The 14,443-nt window shown below is 45.3% G+C and overlaps 1 protein-coding gene across 4 annotated transcripts in view; it reads left to right on the forward strand.

Annotated features, from left to right (window-relative positions):
- The window catches only part of SYNDIG1 (synapse differentiation inducing 1), a 174,098-nt gene that overhangs the window by 25,408 nt on the left and 134,247 nt on the right, over window positions 1-14,443 (forward strand). The window lies entirely within an intron of this gene.

Consider the following 14,443-nt stretch of genomic DNA (forward strand, 5'->3'; position numbering starts at 1 on the left):
CACCAGGATTCTTAGCTAAAGACATCACTCCTGGACTTGCCTCTACCCTTAACACCAGGCCTGGGTCAGGGCATTACTGGGCTCTGGGATGAAAGGATTGACATCAATCTGCTGTTCTAGAATAGGGCATTGCTTCTTGGGTCAGGATGTCCCCCCCTATAGTACATAAAAAGCCTTTTTTGTGTTAATCCTCTTTTCCCCTACAGTGACTCAGTCCTGTTCGTGGTCTTGGCAAGTCTAAGCTGCCTGTGGAGGCTGAGATTCCTGTAGGTGCCCTGACCTAGAACTGGATGTACAGCTTCTTTTATGAGACAATATCCTCAACATTCCTATCCCCATTCCTTCATACAGACACACATAGGCACATACATATTTGGGCACGCACACTGACATACCAACACACATACACAGGTACATCAATTCACACACACACGCACAAACACACATATGCACATTAACAGTCATATGGATACATATAGACATGCACACAAACACTCTGGGCACTAAACCCAGCCACCACGATCATCTCTGATGCACTAAGTTGCTCCTGGGGAGCCTGGCAGGCAGCCAGCCAGCCAGTGGACAGTACTTGGAGGCACAGATAGCTGTATGTATGTAGCTGAGCTTTAGACTTTCTGGCCACAGTTCCTATACTGTGTTAAAAAAGCCTCAGGACATGTTTCATGTCTTCACCAAGAGGCACCCCCTGCCTGGGTGCATCTGAGTCCCTGGTTCATCTAGCTGGCAGGATCCAAACAAAGCCCCAGAGATGGGTCCATTGCATCCCTGCCCATTAATAACAGCAAAGGGGTGGCACACAGGGAGGGAGGGCAGCCAGGAGCCTGAGAACATGAACTGTCAGGTGAGGACCATGAGGTCAATTTGGAACTCTAGGCTTTTGTATATAAGTGGACTCTTTCCATTTTGTTCCTAGTAATGACTGGGATACGGGCCAAAGGAGAACTCTTCTTTTATGTGTGTTTTTTGGGGGGGTGGGGTGGGGGGTAATCAGTTTGTTTCCATGCCTAACAAAAAGCACACAGATTATAGTTCCTGGAGTACTTTATGAAAATCTTCTCTTGTGGTTTCTTGATTTTTATTTATAGAGAGTTATTTCACCTTTGCCTATGAGCCTGCAGGGATGGGTTTTGCTTGTGCCATCTGGGAAATAGAGAGAGTCTGAGAAGAAGGGAACCAAGGCACAGTGGCTTGGGGCGGGTCAGTTGATTGCTGGTGCAGAGAGAGGAAAAGCAGTGGGGGAATAAATGAGTCTGTGCCTGGAGCCTTTGCAGTCAGTCTGATAAGGGGTGACTCCAACTTATCCCTTACTTTCTGGGAAATCACTCAACCTCTCTGTACCTCAGTTTCCCTGTGAATGAAGAGGAGGCCCCAGTTACCCATGCATGTGTTGTCATGGCGATTATGCAGGGTGAGAGATAAGTAGCCCTCAGCATGATCTGACAACTTGGGACTAGCATGCCATAGCTGTCACTAATGTTTGCTCATGTGGGGCCTTAGCAGAGGCCAGCTCTGGAGGATGGGCTGGTCAGAAGCCTTGGTTTGGTGGGTGAGGCAATGCTGGGGCCTGGAATGCCAGGTTCTGGGTGGATACGGACGGTGAGGAGGTAGATGCCACACCTACATTTTAACTCAAACCATCTGAGTGGGAGCAGAACCAGGGAGGAAGCAAATCCCAGAGGAACTGGCCCAGAGCAACCTTCCTGAGCCCAGCAGAGAGGGCTGGGGCCTCTAGTGAGTTGCCATACTCATGGCCTTGTGGGTCTGACTACTGCAGCAGGTGAGGGCAAGTGGAGCCATTCAGTGGTCCAAGACCACAAAACTTACAGAAAATAAGCTTTCAATAGGCCGAATGTGCTTCGTTTAACAGGCCCTGTGGATTTGGCCCTTTGGTACCAATCCATTGGCTGGAGTGAGTGGAAGGTCAGTTACAATGATTAGGGAGTTTTTGAATGTATAAGTGGTGGGAGTGGAATACTAAACAAAGCAAAGCAAAGGATGCCCCTGGAGATTCTAGATCTCTGTAGGCTGGGAGAATACAGTTTGCAAATAGCCTGGAGAAGGCAGGACACTCGTGGAGTCTTTGTACAGAAAAAGTCATGTCAGAACAATGCATACTCTTTCTCAGCAGGCTGACAGGTTGACAGGTATGGTGGATTAAAGGGGGGAAGTTTCACATGCTACCTCCTGAACATTACCAGCAGCTGATTTTGACAAAGACAGTCATCATAGAGGCGGGCCCACAGCAGAGGGCATGCAGGGGTAGTCATGGGGACCACTGCATGTGGAGGTGCTTTCATCATTGTTCCCATGGTGAACTCACGCCATGTCCATCAAGGACTTCTGAAGCCTGGGGGTATAGACACACTTTGGGCACATCCCAGGAGTGGCTCCCAGATGGGCACCCAATATGAACTTCATGTTAAGATCAAATGGTAACACAGGAAACTTAATCAAATGTTGACAAAGGACAACAACTTGACAGCATTTGAGAATATTTGAAGAAGTCAGAAGTATGGTTATGAGTAAAGATGGTTCAGTTCATTTGCTCAGAGTCCCAATTCATTGGGCACCCACTACATACAATGTGCTTTCTGGGAACACAAGAAAATAGATGTGGTACCTTCCCTTGGGAAGCTGATAGTTTTCTTTGACTCAAATACATCAAAAGAAACCAAAACATTAAAGAAGAAGAAGAAAAGTATAAAAAATAATAAGAAATGCAAAGGATGGGTAAAGGGAACAAAAGCAGGGCTAAAATAGATACTCCATTATGGGCATGATAGGAGATGCTGCTACTTCTGTTTAACACTCAGCAAGACACAGGTCTGCTTGGGAGACCCAGATAACAGGGGGCCTAGTGAGAGCTAAGGCTGTTGACCACTGTGCTCTTCTGCCTTTTTGCTGATGGTGAACTTCTAGGCACCCACATGGACACAGAGTAGCACCTTCTCCATACATGCCCCTCAGAATGTGCCCACTCCTTTGCTGGTTCTTGGTTGGCATTGCGGTTTTCTGTCGGTGTCGGGCCCTGCCAAGAGCAGCACTGAACCCTGGAAGCAGCTCCCCAGCTATGACTTGAGTGAGAGGTCAAAGATGGGGAATCACTAGACAGGAGAGGCAGGGCAGGTGAGCAAGAGGAAGGGCAGGCTCAGCTCAGCTAAGCTGTAGCTTTGGGCCAGATGCCTGTCGGAGATGTGCTCCTAGACCCTCCAGAGGACATGTGTATTTTCATCCTGGCTTGGGAGACTTTGGTAAACCTCCAAGTCCCAAAGAAAAAAACAACAAAATGTCACCCATCACCCCCTTGCAGGATAAATGACAGGAATGCTGTTTTCTTCACAGAATGGGCTGAGTCAGATTTGCACACCCCCTTTTTTTCAGTACCACAGAGTACAGAGAGTATAAAGACAGAGTCAAGGAGGACCTGTGAGATAGTGGCCTCGCCACCTCCCCGCCCCAACCACCCTACCTCCTCCCACAGGGAATGGTATGAAGATCCTCCCTGGTCATGGGGATACATGGGGAAAGGCTTGTTGACCAGCTCATCTCCTGTGAGCACCCTCAGGCAGCCCTTCCCTTCCCATACCAGCACCTCTCCTTGCCATGGGGCAGGGGCTTCCTGCTGCCAACCAGATCCTCCAAGCAAAGAGAAACCACATAACTTGCGCAGTGGCAGGAGTTCACGGTGTCAGTGTGGGTGACTCTGGGTTACTGGCTTCATGTAAAGCAGTGATTATGATAGTCCCACTGTGCTAACCCATTAATGGAAGAGACAATCTAGGAGGTTCCTGACAGGTAAGGCACTTTGTAATACAAAGCTATCCAAGTATTGAGAAATCCTCACAGTAGTTAGGGAAGCCTTGAATACTTTCCCCAAAATCATTCTCTTTCCAATTAGCATCAAAGTCAGTTTCACTGGAAGAATTAATTACACCAGCAAACCTAAACAACACTCTATCCTTCTTTGCTCTGAGAATTAGCACACATTTGTAATTATAATCTAAATCTTGTTAAAGATTGAATGAACTCACTTACATAGCTTTGGGTTTCCTTTTCTGGCATACACCCCACATGTGCACATGCATACTATTGTGGAGTGGATTTATTTTAACTGGATTTTCTCCCAATATCAAATATTCTTTGGAAATAATAACCTCTCATTTTAACATAGGTTTCTGGAGATTTCCAGACCATCTTTCATAAAAGTCTCACATATGGGGCTACTTTGGTCTGTGATTTCCTCACCTCCTCTGCTGGAGAAGGGGCTGTGAGCTCCCACTCCATCCTGATTGCATGCTGAGCCCAGGAGAATCGTGAGCAAGTAAAGCCAGTGCTGCTGCTATCGACTGCATGATGAACACTCACGCTTGTAACTAGACTGGTTGAGAGCAGACCCAAATGGGTGACCTCACAGCTTCATATGACTGGTGTCCCTCTGGTCACGGACCTTTCCATGCCCAGAAGTGGCCAGTCTGGATGATAAGTCATGCCAGAGCCAAATGTTCAGGGTCTTAGGTAAAAGTTTAAGTGAAAGAAGCATCAAGAAAAGTGTGGTCTGGTATCTCCCAGAAAGACTTAGTTTGTTTTCATTTGACCAACAGTTAAACAGTTTTTTTTTTCTTTTTCAATATACAAGGCTATTTAAAAAAAATTTTTTTTTATTTCTTTTCAGCGTAACAGTACTCATTGTCTTTGCACCACACCCAGTGCTCCACGCAATCCATGCCCTCCCTAATACCCACCACTTGGTTCCCCCAACCTCCCACCCCCTGCCCCTTCAAAACCCTCAGATTGTTTTTCAGAGTCCATAGTCTCTCATGGTTCACCTCCCCTCCAATTTCCCTCAACTCCTTCTCCTCTCCATCTCCCCTTGTCTTCCATGCTATTTGTTACGCTCCACAAATAAGTGAAGCCATATGATAATTTAATCTCTCTGCTTGACTTATTTCACTCAGCATAAAATGCATAGGATCCAGTGGTCCTAACTGATAGTGGGTCAGAAAATGTCTTGGCCATCATGGAGTGCACACTCCCTGGGGGCAGGTAGAGAAACAGGCACAGAGAAGAGACAGGCACAGAAAACAAGTTGTAGACTGTGGTGAGTACTATGAAGACAACAGTTTCAAGTGGAAGGTTGACTGGGGGAGAGTGGAACAATGTATGTGGCAGTCAGGGACAGTGTCTTTAAGAAAATGATTTTGAGAGGCAACTGGGTGGCTCAGTGGGTTGGGCCTCTGCCTTCAGCTCAGGTCATGATCTCAGGGTCCTGGGGTGGAGCCCCACATTGGGATCACTGCTCCATGGGGAGCCTGCTTCCCATTCTCTCTCTGCCTGCCTCTCTGCTTATTTGTGATCTCTCTCTGTGTCAAATAAATAAAATCTTTAAAAAAAAAAAGAAAGACTTATTTCGCTAAGCATGATACGCTCTAGTTCCATCCATGTTGTCGCAAATGGCAAGATTTCATTTCTTTTGATGGCTGCATAGTATTCCATTGTGTATATATACCACATCTTCTTGATCCATTCATCTGTTGATGGACATCTAGGTTCTTTCCATAGTTTGGCTATTGTGGACATTGCTGCTATAAACATTCGAGTACACGTGCCCCTTTGGATCACTACGTTTGTATCTTTAGGGTAAATACCCAATAGTGCAATTGCTGGGTCATAGGGCAGTTCTATTTTCAACATTTTGAGGAATCTCCATGCTGTTTTCCAGAGAGGTTGCACCAGCTTGCATTCTCACCAACAGTGTAGGAGGGTTCCCCTTTCTCCGCATCCTCGCCAGCATCTGTCATTTCCTGACTTGTTGATTTTAGCCATTCTGACTGGTGTGAGGTGATATCGCATTGTGGTTTTGATTTGTATTTCCCTGATGCCGAGTGATATGGAGCACTTTTTCATGTGTCTGTTGGCCATCTGGATGTCTTCTTTGCAGAAATGTCTGTTCATGTCCTCTGCCCATTTCTTGATTGGATTATTTGTTCTTTGGGTGTTGAGTTTGCTAAGTTCTTTATAGATTCTGGACACTAGTCCTTTATCTGATATGTCGTTTGCAAATATCTTCTCCCATTCTGTCAGTTGTCTTTTGATTTTGTTAACTGTTTCCTTTGCTGTGCAAAAGCTTTTGATCTTGATGAAATCCCAATAGTTCATTTTTGCCCTTGCTTCCCTTGCCTTTTGCGTTGTTCTTAGGAAGATGTTGCTGCGGCTGAGGTCGAAGAGGTTGCTGCCTGTGTTCTCCTCAAGGATTTTAATGGATTCCTTTCGCACATTGAGGTCCTTCATGCTTAGCGAAATAAGTCAAGCGGAGAAAGACAACTATCATATGATCTCCCTGATATGAGGAAGTGGTGATGCAACATGGGGGCTTAAGTGGGTACGAGAAGAATAAATGAAAGAAGATGGGATTGGGAGGGAGACAAACCATAAGTGACTCTTAATCTCACAAAACAAACTGAGGGTTGCTGGGGGGAGGGGGTTTGGGAGAAAGGGGTGGTATTATGGACATTGGGGAGGGTATGTGTTTTGGTGAGTGCTGTGAAGTGTGTAAACCTGGTGATTCACAGACCTGTACCCCTGGGGATAAAAATATATGTTTATAAAAAATAAAAAATTATATTTAAAAAAAAAAAGAAAGAAAGAAAAAGAAAATGATTTTGGAGCTGAGATCCTGAAACAAGAGGTATCCAACCATGCCAAGACATGTGCAAAGGGCTGTGGGGTGGGACCCAACCAGAAGCAAACCAGTATTTTGGGAGCAGGCACCAAGAGGCCAATGGTGTGGATGCTGGTGTTGAAGAATCTCCAAGTGCTTGGGGGTACAGAAGTAGGAGGTGGGCCTGGGGCACCTGGCAGAGGCTGGATTGTGCAGGACTGCAGGCCAAGCTAACTGGTTTGGACTTTATTCTAAATATAGACAGAGACCCTTGCAGGCTATAAGCAGAGGAAGGGGAGGGTCAGGTTACCATTTCTAGGGCCATCTTGCTGTGAGAACTGGATGTGAAGGCTCAAGGGGGAGCGGGTGGAGGATGGCTGTCCTGGTCCAGGTTGGGCGCAGCTGTGAGTGAAGTGGGGTGCCGGGGATGCTGGGGATGAGCGGGGTAGGATTAGGCTGCTGAGAATCAGCACAGAAAGAGAAGAACGGAGAATGGCTCTGGGATTTTGGGTTGACGGAGTTACTTTGAAGCTCCATGGGGCAGGGGTTCTGTCTGGTTTGTTCATGTCGTATGCCAGGCCTGGGATTGTGCCAGGCATGCACCAGTGCTCCAGTGCTTATGTGGAGTTGGTGAGTGGTGGAGAGAGAGCGAGGTTGTGTCTTGTGGCTCTGAGTGTTGGAGGGGGGAGTTCTCTCCCAGCAGGGTGCCAGGCAGCCGCATGCTCAGAGAGAAACATGGTAGTGTTTTTGTGGACATCTGCATCTGGAAGACCCTGTAGAAGCTTGGCTGGTGTGACTCAACCACACTGCCTGTTCATTGGGATATAGGTCTTGGGGGGAATTGGGAAGGTGGGGGGATGCTGGGGAACTGGCAAAGGTAGAGGAATGCCCTGTGCATAGATGGCTGAGTAGTGATGAAGGGAAAGCAGGGCCCTTGAGAATCCAGAGGGGGTGGGGGAGCAGGGAATAGTGAAGTCACAAAACAGTGACCTAAGTATTGGAAGATGAAGAGGAAGTGGCCAGGTGCTGACATTGTCCATTTGTGAGTGATTCCTGTTGAAGATCTCCTTGAGGTTGAGTCCTGAAGGATCAGTAGGCTGTGATGGAGAAAGGAAGACCCAACTCTGAGAGATTCCAAGTGGCAGAAAAAGGACTGTCACAAGGGTGTGTCTGGGACCCTGAGGGTCCAATCTAGTTGCCCCTGCTCTTCTGCCTAGGGAAGGCCAGAGTGGCTGCCCTAATAGGGCCCTGACTGTGGTGGTTGAGGGGAGCAAGGGCATGGCAGACACCATGTAGTCCTTGCTTTCATACCATGCCTGAGGGAGGCACTTGGCAGGCCTGTGTACTCTCTCTGGTGTGACCCACAAATGCCCTTTATCCTGCTGCAGGTCTTGCTGGTCACCCCAAAAAGGTCCTGCTCAGTGCTCTTCCTGTGTCTATTTAGGGGCACCTCCCCAATAAGAATGGTTTATACTCTTTAATTCAAGATCCCAGAAATGTTGATTCTCATTTGTTATACAGACTTAAACTGATTGGTTAAAAAGTGTTTTGGGGAATGTTCCAGGATATGGCCTGGGACACAGGAGATACAGATATATCTCCTCTGCTAGGATAGAATTGGCCAGTTAAATTTGGGGGCCCAGGTTTTAACAACATGTTCAGAGACATGGAGGGGTAGGGTAGGTTCCTTGTCAGATGTTTCAAGTGATAGGTACAGTACACAGTAAACCCACTTCAGACCGACCCTCCATTACTGCTGAACGTCAGCCACTTGATGGCCATGAGCAACCCCCCTCCCATCTCAACCTTTCGTGAGGGAAGAGACACAAAACACCCATCTCTTATTGCTGCACCTGCCCCTATTCCTGCTTATGTCTCAGATGTAACCCTGGTTTATAATCTGAGGCCATGTCTTTCCCAAACTGTCTGATTCCCCCTGTAGGGTGATGACAGTGAGGCTTCGAGGGTCACATGGGCAGGACGAGAGGGGCAGCCTTGATACACAGCCTTCCTCTGAGACATAATGAATTGACAATCCAAACGTTAGATTGTGCTGGTCACAGTTGGAATAGACACTAGAGAAGGTCCGTCTGTAACAATGCCAATGGGAATTTATTTGGACAGAACTAGGATCAAATCCAGGGACTTGAACCAAACTTTCTTTAAACATAAAATGAATAATATAATCCTAAGGTTCGGAAGGGAATTTGAACAAGAACACACTGGCAATGTTTGCTAACCCCTTAGGCTAATAGTAACTGCCTGACAAGTGGGGATTGTTACTATTTTTATATTCAAAAGCTGTTAGGTTAACTGCATGTTGCAGGAGCAGGGAGAAAGGAATCCTGTCTCTTACATTTCTCTGAATTTTAAGGGAAGCTTTTCGATTTCTTCCAAAATGCCAGCTGGAATATTGATGGGGTTGCATCCAATCTGTAGATCAATTTGAGCATTATTGTCATTTTAGCAATGTTGTTTTCCAATTCGTGAACACAGAACGCCTTTCTGTTTATTTAACTCTTCTGTGTTTTCCTTCAGTGACATCTTATATCTTTGGTATACAAGTTTTACACATCTTTTGTTACATGGATCCCTGAGTTTTTATTCTTCTGGATTCCATAAGTGTGACGTTTTGAATAATGGAATGATCTCCAGCACCCAGCAGACTTGGGTGCAAATTCTGGCTCTGTTAACTGACTAGTTTTGCACCTTGGGCAAGACACTAATGTTCTCTGAATATCTGTTTCCTCAAGTACAAAGTAGGCCTCATGTACAAAGTAGGCATCATGTACAAAGTAGGCCTTCCAGTTCGTTCTTGCTGGGACAGGCAAACTGTTCACGTTGGGAGATGTACAAGAAAGCACACAGCACAGTGCTGGTGAAGATTAGTTGGGTTCCTTCCTTCACTAAACCTGCAGTAAGACTTGTTACTATTCCACACACGATATTGTGTTTGTGTGTGCTGTATCAAAGCACCACAACGTGGTTCTGGGACACACATCTGCCTACTTTTGTGCTTCAGATATTTAAAAATATTTTTCACCCTTCTTTTCTCTTTAGTGATACGATTTTTATCTATTTATAATTCTCAATTTCTCCCCCTCAAAAAAAAAATCCCCTTGAGATTCTTTGACCTACATCCGGCTTTTGTGGGCTTATTAAAGAATTTTCTCCCCCAAAGTTGTACTAATGCAATTCACGTCATTTATTATCTCATTACCAGCTCATATGTTCTTAGAAGCATGGAATTTTATCAAAATTCTTCTATTCTTCTATCTTTAAGTAGACTTTACCATGTTTAATACCTGAGGTGATTGATGCCCAGCCCCTGTAAATCAAGCAAGCTTTGTCTCCCTTCTTTTAATTCAGTGCTTTCTGTTGTACAGAGGGCTCAGGTTTCAAAACCTAGTAAAGACCTGATGACCTGGCCTCAAGGGGACAAGCTGCCATCTCTCTGTGTATGCCACACTGCATGCAGCGTGGTGGGGTACGTGCTCCCCCAGCACTCAAAGGGATGGAATTGTCAAAGCAAATCCTCTTCAGGAACTCAGGGTCTCTTTCCCAAAGTTAAATAGGAACAGGGGTTTTTAATCAACACTGGGGACTATTGCTCCTAGACAGAAAACCCACGAGCTACAGAAGATATCAACAACAGCAGCCGACAGGCAGAATTTAGCTAATTCTATTGAGAATCTTAGGATCGTATGCCATGCTGATCTTAAATGTGACATGTATGTTCACTTCCGTGACAGGTAAGTTGACAGCTAAGTAGGATCAGAAATGGATTTCCCAACTTGCACTGCCACAATCTGTGTTTTTCCGTTGGAAATAGTGCAGGCTCTCCTGTGGGGCGGAGATTGTGTTCAGTCTCCTGCACCTAATGCTCTGACAGCCTTCAGCCTCGTTTGCAGGTGGTGTTACCCACAGGGTGACGTCAGAGCCTAGACCCTGAAGGAGCATGCTGATGAGCACTGAGCACTACCCTGTTAGGGAGAGAAGGAAGGCCTTCCTGATCCCGCTCACAGGCATGAGTGATCGGAAGAGGAACAGAAGAATGCAGTGTCTCACGCTTAGTGACTCAGTTTTAACTTAAGGTAGGGAGGAAGGGTAATGGGCTCCCCTTCTCCAGTGCTCACCTCTGTGGTCCCAGGCAAGCCTGAAGTAAGTGGCCATATGAGCACACAAGAAGCACCGATGTAAAGCAACCTGTCATGACATAAACCTTTCTGTCACTTAGTGTTAATAATTAGAAATCACATGCAAAGGATGGGTCAGTACCAGTCTAGATTCATGAGCTTCCAGAGAATCTTATCCATGCAAACAGAAGTTCTGCCTGCCTTCTGCAGGCAGGGTTTGCTCACCGGCGGGAGAGAAACAAGGGAAAGAAGCACTCCTGATAAAGCAAAGAGTGACCCCTTTCCTGTCATTTGAAAAAATCTCCAGAATGAGATGTAATTCCTTACGAGTGGTTGGAAACCATATAAACAGCTGATTTCCCATTATCAGCCTAGGGAACAGGGATAATAGATGCCATGTGAATCATGCCATTAATTTTAATGATTCTGAGCAAAGCGTGTTCCTAATACAAATATCTGCCATTGTGAATGCCACAGTCACTCCCAGAGTGACTGCATGCCCAGCTCTCCTCTGAGGTCAGGAAGGAAGTCAGATGGCTTGCAAGTATCAGGAGAGGAAGACCACATGGGCCAGTTAGTCCTCCATAACCCAGACTGAGGAGCCAGTGTCTGTAGCTCTGCGCAGACAGAAGCTCAAGGGCTGTGTGTCAGCCCTGTCCTCCAGGGAGTGTGTCAGTTTGCCCATCTACAGCTCACAAATGGCATTTTACTTTTTTTTTAAAAAAGATTTTATTTATTTATTTGAGAGAGTAAGTGAAAAGGAGAGAGAGAATACAAACAGGGGGAATAGCAGGCTGAGGGAGAAGCAGATCCCCCGCTGAGCAGACAGCCTGACATGGGGCTTGACCCCAAGACCCTGAAATCATGACCTGAGCCAAAGACAGATGCTTAACCCACGGAGTCACTCAGGCAGCCCACAAATGGCGTTTAAAAAAATGCCAAATGATGACTGTAATGTTTCTTTCTTTAGAAATAAACAAATATTACTTTGAATATTTTAATGCAACTGGAATAAATAAAATTGGAAGAAGCTGCCAGAAAACGTAGAAACACCACATAAGTTAAAAAAAAAAAAAAAAAAGAAGAAGAACAAGGATTCAGCACCTTCCTTTCCTCCAAGTTCTGTTTTTAATCCCTTGTCTGTGAATTTTCACAAGATATTTGGCTATTTGGGCATTTCTATATCAACTTAGAGAATCTGATGTTTCTTAGTTGGCAAACAAAAGCAAATACTCTTTTTTCCCCCTCTGTTTTGATTGAAGCAATGTGCCCCTTCCTATTATTTATTATGCTGTAGATGTGGCTTTGTCATCCTGCTCTACCACATGCTTAGTTAAAGCATAGCTTTTAAAATCCTGATCATATCAGTCCTGTCTATCAGAGCATGAACACTGCCCCAGAGGAGCAGGAGACAAAGAACATGGGGTCTCTACTCAGAAATCTGTGCTGTGGGAGATCCATTTCCCATAAAGCAAAATGAATTGTACTCATCATTTGATGCTGACAGTAGGACAGTAGGACCACCCAAGGGGGTGGCCCAAGGGAGGATTTTCTAATTAGTAAAGATAAATTGAAAATGGAAGCAGGTGGCTTACCAACTCTACTATATAAACACTTTTTAAAATGAGAAAAAATGAGATTTCCTCAAGCTAGCAAGAATGTGAAATAACTTGAATTTTTTTAGGAAAAGAAAATATATCTCTTTTTATCTACTAATCTAGGTAAATAACATATTTGCATATTTCATATATTTTATTATGTTGTAAATTCTATTTTGTACTTTATATAGTAGTATGTGTTTTGCTTTGAAAACTGTACTTCTATAGATGCTATACTAAGACTCTTGAAAGTCCTTACCTCATTGCACTATGGACTAAATGTTTTTGTCCCTCCAGAATCCCTATGTTGAAGCCCTAGCCCTCAATACAATGGTATTTTGAGATGGAGCCTTTGGCACGTGAAAAGGATTATTTGAAGTCATGAGTTTGGGGTCCTCATGATAGGATTGGTGCCTTATAACAAGAGGAAGGGAGAGAACTGCTGTTGTCTCCCCACAGGTACACACCTAGGAAAGGTTATGTGAGGACAGAGGGAGGAAAAGGACTTCTGCTAGCCAGGAAGAAGGCCTTCACCGGAAATCAAACCATCCAGCACCTTGACCTTGGGCTTCCCAGCTTCCAGAATTGTGAGAAAATAAATGTCTGCGTTTTAAGCTGTCCACTCTGTAGTGTTTTGATGGCAGCCCAAGAGGATTTTCTATTACCCATAGTCACTGGCCCTGGGTAGTGGCTAAGATGTCATATGTGACACTGCCAAGAAGTAGCAGCTAATGAAGACTTTTCCCACTCATTTGTTGGATTCTATTTATTTCAGCCCTAAGCTAGGCTGTTCACAGCTAGGCCGTTGCATGGCCTCCTGTGTTTCTGATGAGAGACAGTATGGAGCAGAGGCTGGGGCAGGGGTTCTGAGGCCAGACTGGCTGGGTTCAAATCCCAGCTTTGCCACTTATTACCTGTCTGACTCTCAGACCTGACTTTACCTCTCTGTATCTCAGTTCTCTCTTCTGACTATGACAGTGGTAATAATAAGGACCATTTCACAAGATGGTTGTGACATACTGAACTGTGAGGTGCTTGGTCCATGTTGCCTCTGACATTGTCCATCCTTAGGGATCTAAAGAAGAATTTCACTTATCAGGTCTCATCCAGGAGTTTTATGTACAGGTGTATCTTCTGCACACTACCTCTGCAAGTCAAAAGCTTCTTACAGGCTAACACCTCCAGCTTCCCACCACTTTCCTAGCAGTAGAAGACCACTCAGCCTATATTAGGACAAGTTTCAAGGGCCAGAGAGTGAATGCCCTGGGATCAGGTTTTGACCAATGATGGACAGAAAATTGGTGTACAAATACCCCAGTTCCCTTGATCCTCAGGTCAGATTACACTGAGTACATGTATGACATGGTCTCTCAGACTTCCCCCAAAAGACTGAGCACTAGCTGCCTACAGCAGAAACTGGCTTTTTTTTTTTTTATAATTTTTTATTTTTTATAAACATATATTTTTATCCCCAGGGGTACAGGTCTGTGAATCACCAGGTTTACACACTTCACAGCACTCACCAAAGCACATACCCTCCCCAATGTCCATAATCCCACCCCCTTCTCCCAAACCCCCTCCCCCCAGCAACCCTCAGTTTGTTTTGTGAGATTAAGAGTCACTTATGGTTTGTCTCCCTCCCAATCCCATCTTGCTTTTTAATAGGACATCCTTTCTTATCTTCTCTCTGTCCCCTGCCCTACTCACGCTTACCTGTCCAGCACTTCCTGGAACCACCCTCCCCAAATAAATGATTTATATTCCAATTCTTGTTTCAGAGCTGCTAATGGCAAGTCTTGGATATCACTATGGACAAGCAATCATAGCCTTTTTTGAAATTATAGGCCTGTTCTGCATATGAGCTTCTCTTCTTGTAAGTGAGTTCTGTCACAGGACCAGTGGGAAGCAGGGACTACTGCGTCACACCGGAGACAGTGTCATGTAGCTTTGTTCATGCATTGATGCTGCTCCGATTCACAACCTCTTCAGGGGGAATCACATCCAAGGCACATCAAGAGTGAATCTCAGGG

This window comes from Mustela putorius, unplaced genomic scaffold, assembly GCF_011764305.1.
Source record: "Mustela putorius furo isolate JIRA1106 unplaced genomic scaffold, ASM1176430v1.1 tig00000253_pilon_pilon_pilon, whole genome shotgun sequence".
NCBI classification, from domain to species: Eukaryota; Metazoa; Chordata; class Mammalia; order Carnivora; family Mustelidae; genus Mustela; species Mustela putorius.